The 13,938-nt window shown below is 37.2% G+C and overlaps 1 protein-coding gene across 1 annotated transcript in view; it reads right to left on the bottom strand.

The window, feature by feature from the left end:
- The window catches only part of CCDC146 (coiled-coil domain containing 146), a gene marked incomplete at its 3' end in the record, with an annotated part of 112,368 nt that overhangs the window by 53,176 nt on the left and 45,254 nt on the right, over positions 1-13,938 (bottom strand). The window lies entirely within an intron of this gene.

A 13,938-nucleotide genomic window follows, 5' to 3' on the forward strand; every position in this document is an offset into this window, starting at 1 on the left:
AAGAGGGGCGTTGTCAATATAAAAATAACTTATTCAGAAATAGCATAATTTATGACTTCTGGTAAAATGGAAGACTGGAAGTTTTATTAAAGTGGGGACCACGTCCATCTTTCCCATTATTACATTGCCAAAGTCTAGCCCATGTGCCACTCCTAAGAACTTGTTGAGTAAGTGAAAGGAAGAGTACATGAGCATGTTTAGCAAATCAGTCATTCAATAAATATTTACCAAATAATTCATGAAATAAAGTTATTCAATACACACTTATCAAATGAATACACAAAAAGTACAAATTAATTCTTCTCTTATATATTATTGAAAGTAATGATTGACATTTATTCATTGAATGATTGATATTTATTGTGTTAAGTACTTTGGTATGTTGTTATTTAGTTCTCACAATAACCCTATGAAATAAGCATTACAATACAAAATTTAAAATAAAACAAAAAACTGTTGAGTAACTTGAGCAATGTCATAAAGCTGGGGAGAGGCTTTGTAGGAATTTGACTATGATCCTATCCTGTTTCTCATATTCCCCCAATATTTATTCCCAATATTTCTTTTTTAAAAAATTCTTTATTGTTTAAAGTATTACACATAGTATTACATAAGTCCCCTTTTCCCCCATTGACCTCTCCCTGGACACACACCCCCTTCCCTGGCACATGCCCTCATCCCCCCTAGTGACTGTGTCCATTGGTTATGTTTAGATGCATGCATACAAGTCCTTTGGTTGATCTGTTAAACCTCCCCCACATCATCCCCTGCCTTTCCTCTGAAGTTTGACAGTCTGCTCGATGCTTCTCTGTCTCTGGATCTATTTATGTTCATCAGTTTATGTTGTTCATTATATTCCACAAATGAGTGAGATCATGTGATATTTATCTTTCTCCGACTGGCTTATTTCGCTTAGCATAATGTTCTTCGTGTCCATCCATGCTGTTGCAAATGGTAAGAGTTCTTTCTTTTCTACAGCAGCATGGTATTCCATTGTGTAGATGTATCACAGTTTTCTAATCCACTCATCTGCTGATGGGCACTTAGGTTGTTTCCAAATCTTAGCTATTGTAAATTGTGCTGCTATGAACATAGGGGTGCAGATGTCCTTTCTGATTGGTGTTTCTGATTTCTTGGGATATATTCCCAGTGTGGGATTGCTGAGTCAAATGGGAGTTCCATTTTTAATTTGTTTTAGGAAACTCCATACTGTTTTCCACAGTGGCTACACCAGTCTGCATTCCCACCACTGGTGCATAAGGGTTTCTTTTTTTCCACATCCTCGCCAGCACTTGTCATTTGTTGATTTGTTGATGATAGCCATTCTGACAGGTGTGAGATAGTATCTCATTGTTGTTTTGATTTGCATCTCTCAGATGATTACTGACTTTGAGCATGTTTTCATGTCTCTTGGCCTTCTGTATGTCCACTTTCGAAAAGTGTCTATTTAAGTCCTTTGTCCATTTTTTGATTGGGTTGTTTATCTTCCTTTTGTTAAGATGTATGAGTCCATAGTTAAAAATAAATAAACCTCTCACCTTTGGAGGATAGTATCAATTAAGCATTTTGAAAACTGGTATATCAAGGGAGTAAATCAAGTATTTGTCATGACTCTCCTTCATGAACTGTACCTCAGGGTAGCCAAATAATTGGTGAAAGGAAGTTTCTCTTTTTAGAAGAATTCTAATTAATAAACAAAGAGGCAATGATAGTATTACAAAATTATCATTTTGCAATCCCTAATGAATGGATCCAGACAAGGATCATCAATGGCTTGTGACCTCAACAAAAGAGAGAAAACCAGTACTATGTGCCTCTGAATGAAACTAGATGGCACCATTTAGAAAGTAGTCTTGCCTAACTTCTCCCACTCCACCATATACACACATATTTCAATGTGACTAAGATTAAGCCTCTATGAAAGTAAAGGACAAATATTGTCTGATTTCACTCATATGAGGTACCTAGAATAATCAAATCCATAGAGACAAAAAGTAGAGCAGTGGTTACCAGGAGATGGGACATAGGAAGTTCATGTTTAATGGCTGCAGACTTTAAGTACAGGCTGATAAAAGAGTTCTGGAGATAAATAGCACTGATGGTTGCATAGCAATGTGAATGTACTTAATGCCACCGAACTGTTTACTTTAAAATGGAGACCTTATTGATATTTAACAACAGTAAAAAAGTAGTAGGATTACAGTTATCATATGCATTTCTAATCTTTTTTTTACAATGAGCAAGAATTTTATTTGTATTAGAAAATAATTTTTTTCAGAAAAAATATGTTTTTAAAATGTGTCACAGGCTTTCTAGAATGCAACTCTGGGCAGGGTGGGGCACAGGATTTTTTTTTTTAATTATTATTCCAAGAATTTTTACTCTAAGCCAGACAGCTCATATAAGCATAAATATCAAAGGGCAAATCGAAAAAAATTTATAGAGACATAGTAGCATATATTGGAGAAATTGTCTGAATCATCTTCATGTACTGCGAGGTATGTGAATAATATGAGGGAACTCCCAATTATTTTGAAAGACCTGAAGAAACTGTGTTGATTTCTAAAATCCCAGGCACGTTGTGCTAGAAAAGCTTTAACATGGGTAAACTGTGCTTTTGTGGCATGTTTTCTATAGTCAGCGACAAATTACGGGTACCATAGAGGTCAATCTAGAGTGGATGGGCTGGAACTTGGAATCTGAGCAAACTTGGTCGGGCTTGGACAGGTCTTCTAGGCTTTCCTCAGGTCTGTTTACTCAGCTGTAAAATGAAGGGGCTGGTCTCCATAACATGGAGCGTCATTTCCTGAGCTTTTATGGCACCATGAAGGATAAGCTTGAAATCGCTGTTTAACATTAAAATTGTTTTATTTGACCCAGTAATCCCACTCCTAGGAATATATCCTAAGAAACTAGAAACACCAATCAGAAAGGATATATGCACCCCTATGTTCATAGCAGCACAATTTACAATAGCTAAGATTTGGAAACAGCCTAGGTGTCGGTCAGCAGATGACTGGATCAGAAAACTATGGTACATCTACACAATGGAATACTATGCTGCCATAAAAAGAAGGAATTCTTACATTTGCAGCAACCTGGATGGAATTGGAGAACATTATGCTAAGTGAAATAAGCCAGTCAATGAAAGAAAAATACCACATGATCTCACTCATTTGTGGATAATAAAGAACATTATAAACCGATGAACAAAAAGATAGATACAGAGACAGTAAAGCATCAAACAGACTGTCAAATTACAGCGGGAAGGTTAGGGAGAGGTGGGGGAGATAAGAGATCAACCGAAGGACTTGTATGCATGCATATAAGCATAACCAATGGACGCAAAATGCTGGAGGGTGAGGGCATGTATGGGAGTGGGGTGGGGGGGGCAATGGTAAGATATGTACACATATAATACCTTAATAAAAAAATAAAAATAAAAAGTTCATTTTCATAGACCTGATAAAAAAATAAAAATAAATAAAATTGTTTTAGTAAACTCTAAATTATCTTTGTTCCAAATATGTTATATTAATTACTGAAATATATATCTAGTATAGTCAACTTCCAACTGACAATGCTATTTTGCTATTTGTTGTAGTACTGGTGTTTTAAAATATAAGAAACTAAAAAAATTACTATAAATTTAGAAAGCAGATAGTTGCACAACAAAACTCCTTCAAACATTTGGAAATTGGGTATGTTGGCTAAAATCTAACACTGTTTATAAAGTTAAGCTGTTAGGAACTTGTATGTCCTAAAAAGTATTTCACTTTATTGATGGGCTATATAAGAATGTAATCTGAAGCATGACTGGCCATTGTCAAAATGATGGAGGAGGCGTTTATCTTTGATGGCCTAATGCTCTGATACTTATAATGCACTCTAACTTTGTTCTTTCCATATCCGCTCTGGAACACAAACGTCCTATAAAATTAGCTTTACGTATGGCCTTAATGTCTCTGTTAAATAATGGCTGGTGGTGCAGCTCCTGTCATCATTCAATTTCTCTCCCTCCTTTTCCCCCGAGTCTCTTTTCTCTGTTTCTTTGTCATCTTTATCCCACCACTTTCATGTCTCTGAGCTCCCTTTCATTCCTCAGTCTACACTATATTCCTGCCTTCTGTGTTTGGGTGGGAATTAGAAAGATTAGAGAAGATGGGCCACATAATAAGCAGCAGATGTTGGCTATTTGTGGCGTGGTGAGGAAGAACAACTTAAACTTGGCCTCGATTCTCCAAGTCAGGCCAGACTCCTCCTCTCCTGTCTTAGAAAAGAGAAAGTAAAATCCCCAGGTCCATATGCTTTTAAGTTGCTAAACAGCAACTTCTTCCTCCTCCTTCCCCTCACTGCTTCACACTGCAGAAGCAAAGATATAAAAAGGAGGGGAGAACAGAAATATCAGCAACTGTTAAAAAAAAAGCTTTAATATACAAGGTGGGGCAAAGTAGGTTTATAGTTGTGATATGCGAAACAGAGTTTATTATTGTATTATTTATTAATTACTGTATTGTTTTCCATACAAACAACTGTAAACTTACTTTTGCCCACCCTGTATTTACCTCATGGATTCTAATATTTTCAGTGTTACAGCTTTTGTCTTTATTCTGCAGAATCTGCAGTTTATTGAATTGATAAACCCTACACTCATTAAATACATTTTAGATTGAGGGAAGTTACGCATGTCATTTTTATGAGATTAGATTTATTTTTAAGAGTTCCTTTCCTTCTAAACACTTCCTTTTTTTGCTTTGTAAGTGGGAGATTTTGGAGTGATGGTAGTTAGAAAGGTGGGTTAAGGGGCTAAGAAATAAAACTAATCAAGGAGAGAAACAGGAAGCTTTCATCTCTGCCTAGGCAGCATATATCCAACATAGCGGTGGTTGTTTATGGATGACTTTTGTGGTCTAAGTTGGATAAAAGCACACAAAACTATAAAAGTTGTCATTTCAGAGTTAGCAAAAGGAGAGGCTAATGCCATGGCAAACTGGGAGGGAAGGAGGGGTTCAGAAAAGGCCTTGGTGTGCATACTGAACCCCCTCTAAGGCCAAAGACATTGCCTCTGCCCAAGGCTGGATCTGGCTTGAAACACTTTGCTCTGCAACTTAACGCTCGGCTAAGTGAGGGATATGTCTGTTTTTTCATCCTTGCCATTCCCAGGGGTAGGTACAGAGCATGGTTCAATAAATGCAAAATAAGTACACACTGAATGAATGAATACCTAAAATGGGGTAGATCTTTAGAATCTTCCACTGGAATTAACTATTTAATTAAAGGACAGTCTATACTTATGTTTACATTTTAATGATTTGCTTTGCTATTACAGTATATGGCTTTAATTAATAATATTTAGAGTCATAAACACCTGCAAAGGATCTTAAAGACCTCTAGTCTGACCTTCTCATATTATAGATGAGAAAACTAAGGCCTAGTTAAATGGCAAGATAGTGGAAGATTCCTCACTGAAAACATGGGTTCCATGACTACCATCCTACGGCTCTTTTTGAGACGGTCACAGTAATGAATGGAGATTTATTTTAAATTTATGTTTCTATGTAACTATGCAGCTTGTGTGTCTATTTTGTCATCTTTTTCTGCAACAGCAGTTGTTGAAGCTAAACTTTGTATCACTTGTAAAAACACCTGCCATGTCATTTGTACATATAAACCTGATCCAAAATAATTTTGTGTTAAATACATAAGCCCAGGAAAGCTGTGATAAATAATCATAGATACTTTAAAATAAGGACCAAACAACTTAACATCTGTTGATAATGATCATGAAGTGGTTTCTTCTGCTCTGAAGTTTTCACTGAAAAGAACAGGAAATTACTCAAATCATAGATATTATCAAACTAAAAGCAGAAAAAGAAATAAACAAAATAATATTATACTTTAGAATGCTATACTTAAATCATGTAGAAAGATTTCCTTAAAAGAACTTGGATGATGACCTATCAGTGTATTGCAATGTTTGCTATTAACACTGTAAAGTTTACCCATTTCATAAATTTTCTTTAGTTACCAACACAATGGAAATCACCTTTAAATTAACATTTATTGAGAGTTCACATACTGACATATATGTTTCATAAGATAAACTCAAGTCTTTTAAAAACATGTTTCAAAGAGAGCAAGGACAGGCATTTAAAAGACATGCATTCATCATGAAATTATTCAACTAGCATGGAGTTAGTTGAATATTTTCACTTTTCCATAATAATTTAAGATGCACACTATTCTTATGAAGGGAAATATTAAAATAAATTCTTAAGGTAAATATTGTTTAAAAATTTATACTTATATAATTACAGCACATATATATTATATAACATATAATGTATATAAATGTAATATGTTATATAGTATATAAATTCATACTGATATATTAAAGAATTCCAAGCTATGGATTTTGTAATAATATAGAGTTGATCCTCATTATTTATGAATTCTGTATTTATCAATTCATCTACTCATTAAAATTTGTTTGTAATCCCAAGATAATACTTGTGGGCTTTTGAGATAATTTGTAGACATGTGTAGGGTGGTTGAAAATTTTGTAGCCCAACGCACATTTCCAGCTAAGCTCAAAAAAGGCAACACTCTGCTGTCTTGTTTTAGCTCTCATACTGTAAAGAAGTGTCATAAGTATAACTTTTTTTATTTTTGTGCTTTTTGTTGGTGATTTCACTATTTAAAATGGCTCCTGAGCTTAGCAATAAAGTGCTGTCTAGTGTTGATAAATACAAGAAGGCTGCAATGTGCCTTATGGAGAAAACACATAATAGATAAGCTTCCTTTTCCTTCAGGCATGAGTTATAGCTCTGTTGGTTATGAGTTCCATGTTAATAAATCAAAAATAGCCCTGGCAGATGTTGTTCAGTGTTTAGAGCATCAGCCTGTGTAACGAAGCATCATGGGTTTGATTCCTGGTCAAGGGCATGTACCTGGGTTGCAGGTTCATTCCCCAGCCTCAGTCTGGGTGCCTGCAGGAGGCAACCAATCAATGTATCTCTCTTACATTGATGTTTCTCTCTCTCTCACTCTCTCCTCTCCCCCATCCTCCCTCCCTCCTTTCCATTCTCTCTCAATGGAAAAAATACCCTTGGGTGAGGATTAACAAAAACCAAACCAAAACAAAAAATCAACAATATTTTTTTTACCCTTTTTTATTTTTAAATTACAGTTGACATATACTATATAATAAAAGGGTAATATGCAAATTGACCCTAACAGTGGAATGACCGGTCGCTATGATGCCCACTGACCACCAGGGGGCAGATACTCAATGCAGGAGCTGCCCCCTGGTGGTCAGTGCACTTCCACAGGGGGAGCATTGCTCAGCCAGAAGCCAGCTCATGGCGGGCCAGCGCAGCGGCCGTGGCAGGGAGCCGGCTTAAGTCGTCAGCTGGACATCCCCTGAGGGCTTCTGGACTGCCAGAGGGCACAGGCCAGGGTGAGGGACCCCCTCCCCCCACCCCAAGTATACAAATTTTCGTGCACTGGGCCTCTAGTAATATTATATTAGTTTCAGGTGTAAAACCATGTGATTAGACATTTATATAACTTACAAAGTGATCACTCCAATAAATCTGGTACCCAACTGATACCATATGTAGTTATCACAGCTCTGCTTTACATACCCCTGACTATTCTGTAACTACTAATTTGTATTTCTGAGTCCCATCACCTTTTCCGCCTATCCCCCTAACTCCTCTCTCATCTGGCAATTGTCAAAATGTTCTCTGTATCTATGAGTCTGTTTCTGTTCTGCTTGTTTTTTTATTTGTTTTTAGATTCCACATATAAGTGAAATCATCTGGCATTTGTCTTTCTCTGTCTGATTTATTTCACTTAGCACAATACCTTCTAGGTCCATTCATGTTGTTGCAAATGGCAAGATTTCATTCTTTTTATGGCCGAATCATACTCCGTTGTATATATGCATCACTTCTTTACCCATTTATCTATTGATGGACACTTAAGTTGCTTCCATATCTTGGCTATTATAAATAATGCTGCAATGAACATAGGGGTGCCTATTTCTTTTCAATTTAGTGTTTTGGGTTTCTTTGAATAAACACCCAGAAATGGAATTTTTGGGTCCTTCTTTGTCTCTTGTTATAGCCTTTGTTTTAAAGTCTATTTTGTCAGTTATAAGCATTGCTATCCCAGCTTTGTTTCCATTTTCATGAAATATCGTTTTCCTTCTTTTTATTGTCTGTGTCTTTCCATCAGAAGTGAGTTTCTTGTAAACAGCATATATAAGGGTCTTTTTTAAAAAATCCATTCAGTCACTCTGTCTTTTGATTGGAGCATTTAATACATTTGCATTTAAAGTTATTGTTGATAGATATATACTTATTGTTACTTTTTTATCTTTTTTTCTTATTATTAAAGAAGATTCTTTAATGTTTCTTATAATACTGATTTGGTGGTGATGAACTCCTTTAGTTTTTTCTTGTCTGAGAAGCTCTTTATATGTCCTTCAATTATAAATAATAGCTTTGCTGGGTAAAGTAATCTTGATTGTAGGTCCTTGCTTTTCATCACTTTGAATATTTCATGCCAATCCCTTCTAGCCTGAAAAGTTTCTTTTGAGAAATCCATTGACAGTCTTATGGAAGCTCTCTTGTAGGTAACTAACTGCTTTTTCCTTGATACTCTTAAGTTTCTTCTCTCTTTGTCTTTATCCCTTGGCATTTTAATTATGATGTGTCTTTGGGTTCATCTTATTTGGGACTCTCTGAACTTTCTGAACTTGTATGTCTATCTCCTTTACCACGTTAGGGACATTTTATGTCATTATTTCTTCAAGTAGGTTTTCAATTTCTTCCTCTTCCTTCTCCTTTTTGGCATCCCCATGATACCAGAAGCTCCTTACAGTATCCTCATTTTTTTTTAATTCTTTTTTTCTTTTTCCTGTTCTAATTGGGTGTTGTCTGCCTCCTTATCTTCTAAATTGCTGATTTGATTCTCTGCTTCATCTTCCCAACTGTTGACTTCCTGTAATGTATTATGCATTTTAATTAGTGTATTCTTTATTTCTGACTGGTTCTTTTTATGGTTTCTATAACCTTTTTTTATGCTGTTGAAGTTCTGACTAAATTTCTTGAGCTTCCTTATAACCATTGTTTTGAACTTTGTATCTGGGAGTTTGCTTGCCTCCATTTCATTTAGTTTTTGTTTGTTTGTTTTTTTCTGAGATTTCTTGTGTTCTTTCATTTGGGAACTGTTCCTTTGTCACATCATTTTGGCTGCTTCCCTGTGTTTGTTTCCTTATGAGTAGGTGTCCTGTAGGGCCTAGTGGCACAGCCTCCCCAGTCACCCAAGCGGAGTGCCCTAGGTGTGGTCCCTGTGTGGGCTGTGTGAACTGTCCTTTTGAGCCTTGACTTTGTTGTCATGTCACTGGGAGGGATTGGCCCCCAGATACCAACTGGCTGCAAGGACCAACTGAGACTACAGCAGAGGAGCTGCTGTGCAGGGACTGACCCTGTGGAACAGGACTTGCTTCATTGGGGCTTTGGTTCCCACTGAGTCCGCTCCTTGAGAATGTCACTGGTGAAGGTGGCTGGGTTGTAATTGGGCGTGGTATGGTGGTCTGAAGCTGTCCAGGGAGGTGCAAGGTCAGACACTGCCTATGTCCTGCCTGGGCCACCTGGCATGAACTGATCTGCAAAAGGCTGCTACTTGTGTTGGGCTTGGAGGTTCCCACAGTGAGGCCAAGCTGTGAACCAATGCTGGCTGCTGCTAGAGCCACTTAACAAGTGGTACAAGGTACGCAGAGGTCAGATGCTGCTTGTTTGAGAGCTTTTAGGAAAGTCTGAAGCATGAGCCAAGAGAGGCCATTTGTATGGAAAAGCCACTGGAAATGGCTTGGGTGGGCTTGGTGAGGTACTGGTAAGACGTGTAAAAGAAACTGACAACCATTCTAGTTTCAACCAAAATTAAGCAATTCTTAAATCTCTCTATGTGTTGTATTTTTGTTTAAAGTTCAGCATTTTGTTTAAGATTATTTTCATGAAATTTGTAATGAACAACAACTAAGACGTCTAAGGAATATTAAAGTAAACAATTAAAATTTACTTTTGGAATCTCTTCCAAAAACAGTAAATACAGGTCCTCCTTTGAATATACTTTGTATAAGAAAAAAAAAAATTAAAGAAGTCTGAATATGTTGTGAATGTGAATATAGATGGCTGAAAGTAATTTTATCATCAGGCTTATAGAAACAAATCTTGTTACTTTGAAATCCCACCATATATTGGTGTTAAATAACTTATTTAGGTCTGAAAAACAAATCTGTAAATGGGCATAATGTGTCAGTTCTGTGTTGAGGCAGATCAGTGGATGATATTAGGAGTCAGGGGAGATTGCACATAAGAAAATGCAGAAAGTTTTCCTGCAAGAGGAAGGAGGCAAAGGTCAAGGCCAGAGGGTAAGAAATCTATACTCCCCAACCTACTGCTCCCTCTCTACTCTCATTGCCATGGCATTACTTCAACCAGAGTCATATTTCACAGTTCTCCCTCAACTCTCGCTCCTCTTCTTCCATTTCTCATCACTTACCAGATCCTATGGCTTCTATCACTCTTTACAATAATGTCTGCAACCCCTTTACCACTCCTCCTGCCACTACATTGGTTCACCTGCCACCACACTAATACCTCTCATTATTTCCTGCTGGTTGCTAGCAGAAGATTCATTCCTAAAAAATTGTCCTAGAAAATAAAAGGTTCTATTGTTAATTAATGTTTGAAAATTGCAGCATACATCACTTTCCTCTTGGCCATCCATGTACACATTAGCACAAGACTGATATTTTTCAGAGGTGCTTGTCCTGGAACTCTGTTTTCATATAACATTCATCAGCATGTAGTCACTCGTGTTCAAGAAATACACGTTAGGAAACAATGGCTTGGAGTATTTAAGTGGCCTCTATACTGCTCTCTTTGCCTAATCTTTCCCTTTGCCAATGCACCTAGTATTTCACTGATGAATTAATTTCTCTGAAGTGCCTAACTGATATATTATTCCTTTGCTCAGAAACCTTCAGTGGTTTCCCACGGATCTAAGTGGTGATTAAGCACCAGGCTCTCCATAACATGCTACCAATATGCCTGGCTATGTGGCATAGGAGAAAAGACATGAACTTTGGAATCAGACCCAGGTTCAAGCTCCAACTCTGTATCTTAAATACTGTAAAACCAGGGGCAAGTCATTGATTGCTTTGACTTTTTTTGTTGTTTTGTTTTTCTCATCTGCAAGTACTTGTAGAGATGGGAGGATATAGTGAGATTGTTTTTGTGAAAGCTTCTTGCACTAATTATAGCACAACACTCTCTGGCCCCACGGGTTATAAATCACTAGGCAGACTGAGCCTCTTTCATTTGGTAGTCACTTAGTGTCTGCCTGGAGTAAGTGATTTTCTAAATGGAGAGCCCAGAGGATCATCTATCAGTGTCAACAAAAACTGATTAATAAAGCAGTTCTCTGCCTTTACTTGGGGAATTTTTTTAATGGGTCCTGAGGGACAGGAGCTAGTTCCACTGCATATTCAACCTTTTCAGGTGAGACTGTGCCATTTGCCCTTGGTTAAGTGGGGGTGTGCAGGGCCCAAGAATTAGCAGTAATGCTAGGAAAGCAAATCCTGGATTCAAGCACATGAAACAAAAGCCCATTACAAGAGCCAGAAAGCTGCTCTTTTGTTAGATTTAGAAATGTTTAAAAAGTGTTTCTGATTTACTTGATTGTCCCACAAGAAACTACAAGGTCCTCAATACACCTTCCTAAGAAGGGAAAGGGATTTTTGTATGATTTGTTCTCTAGTGTAGCCTCAGTGCCTGTGTAGTCTTGCATGTAGATGGTGCTCAGTTAATATGATGTCTGGATGGATGGATAAACGAATGAATGAACAAATGGAAGAGGCCATGGCTTACACCTTCTATATGTTCTAGCATAGGTCCAAGTACACAGAAGATCCTTAATAAATACTTGACTGGCTAAATATGTGGATTTATATATACCCTATCCAGTCAAGGGCATTTAGTAATGTACCTTAAACTAAACATTATTCCAATATATTTCTACTTTATACAATATTATTACATAATATCTTATTCTCTATGTTCTTTTTCTTTTAAAATATTACTTTGTTTTATGCTTCTACTTTATAAAATACTAGAGGCCCAGTGCATGAATTTGTGCACAGGTGGGGTCTGGCTGGCCTGCCCCAATCAGGGTTGATCAGGCCAGGCTGGCGGGGGGGGGGGGGGGGGGTGAGCGGAGGAGGAGCTGCCCCCTGGTCTAACTCCTGGTTGAACTCCCAGTCGAGGGGACAATTTGCATATTAGCCTTTTATTATATAGGATTTTTATATCATCTATATTATCATCATTCTCTTTCTTTTAAAATTTCTCTAATCATTCATTTATTTCTCTGCTCACAACAGGGGAGTGTCACAGCTTGAAAGTGGGTAAGGGGAGAGAAATAAAATTAGGAGACTAAATAGATATTTTTAATTATAAAAAATTATATAAAACTGATGTAAACATATTGAATAAAATGAGGAGAAAACAACTTAATTTTTTAAAAGACTGGAAGAAGATGGAGGAAAAATGAGGCATAGGGTGTGCAGAACATGTTTGACAAACTTATTTGGAAAGAATGTTACTTTTATACACACTTCTTTTTTCCCCCTGAAGCACTCCACTCAAAGGTTTTTATAACTCTCATTCCTGTATGAGGGAAGAATAGCCAAATTCCTCCTTCACAGTTACAAGACCCAAGGCTGAGTAAAGTTAATAATCTATATATCTGATAAGAGGTAGATCCAGGGGAGGGATCCAGGCCTCCTAAGCATTCAGGAGTAAATACAGCTGTGGAATGTAAAGTGAGCCTGACACAGTTAGAGAACACGAGTAGGGTAGTTTGGCTGGAATGAAGAGGGTACATAGGAAAGTCAATTCAAGAAATAAATATGAAATAGATTACAGAGTACCTTAAGTAACATAATAAAGAATTTGGATTTTTATCCACATCAGTCATTTTGAAATTATTTTTAAAGCAATAAAAGTCTTTTAAAAAAATAAGAAATCTTATGTGAGATGCCAATATGCAAAACAAATGAAAAGAAAGTGGTTTCTCCAGTTGAAGCCATTCCTCCTTCTTGCCCTTGGCCTCTGAGGAGAAGAGTTTAAAAAATATGAAACTGAGAAGTCTGAAAAGTCATGAGTGCTGACGGGTTACACCAAGAGGCATAGAAAGCAGGTGAATGGGGCCCGCGATAGAGGCAGGATTCACAGAGGGGGGCTGCCAGTGGCAAGGGGATGCAAGGATTCCTGGAGACAGAAGAATCCGAGCAGAGGCGGGCACAGTTCAAAGATGCACACTTGGGCAGCTCTGGGAGATGACAACACAACCTCACAGTGGGGAAGGGGCAAAGGAGGAGGCCGCTGGTTTCGTTGAAAGACAATGATGTACTTTTAACTGTGTTTTAGTCATTTCTACTACACTATGTTAGGGTCAAAGTAATACAAAGCAGCTTCCCCAACCCCCCTCCTCTCTACCAGTTTTCTTCCCTTTTTCAAATAGTCCATGGCACAAGTCAGAAGGATGCACTTCGTTATATTTAAAAAAAAAAATTTAAGATTTCACCTGCATGTCCAACATGAGGAAAATGCAGGGTCCTCAATGCCATGCACTAAAAAGGAAAAAAAGGATTATTTCTGTTTTTTTTTTTTTTGGTAAATATTTCTGTTCTTCAGATAGTGTGAATCACTAGGACTTAATTTGTATCTTAAAAATAATTTTTTTTTTTCCCTAGTGGAGTTAAGTACAATTACATGATTCACTTCGAGCATAATTATTCTGAAATACCAGATTTTTCTTGTGCTGTATCAAATAAACGAGGAGAGTAAAATTTGTTCAGTATGT

This window comes from Cnephaeus nilssonii (assembly GCF_951640355.1).
Source record: "Cnephaeus nilssonii genome assembly, chromosome: 12".
In the NCBI taxonomy this organism is placed as follows: Eukaryota; Metazoa; Chordata; class Mammalia; order Chiroptera; family Vespertilionidae; genus Cnephaeus; species Cnephaeus nilssonii.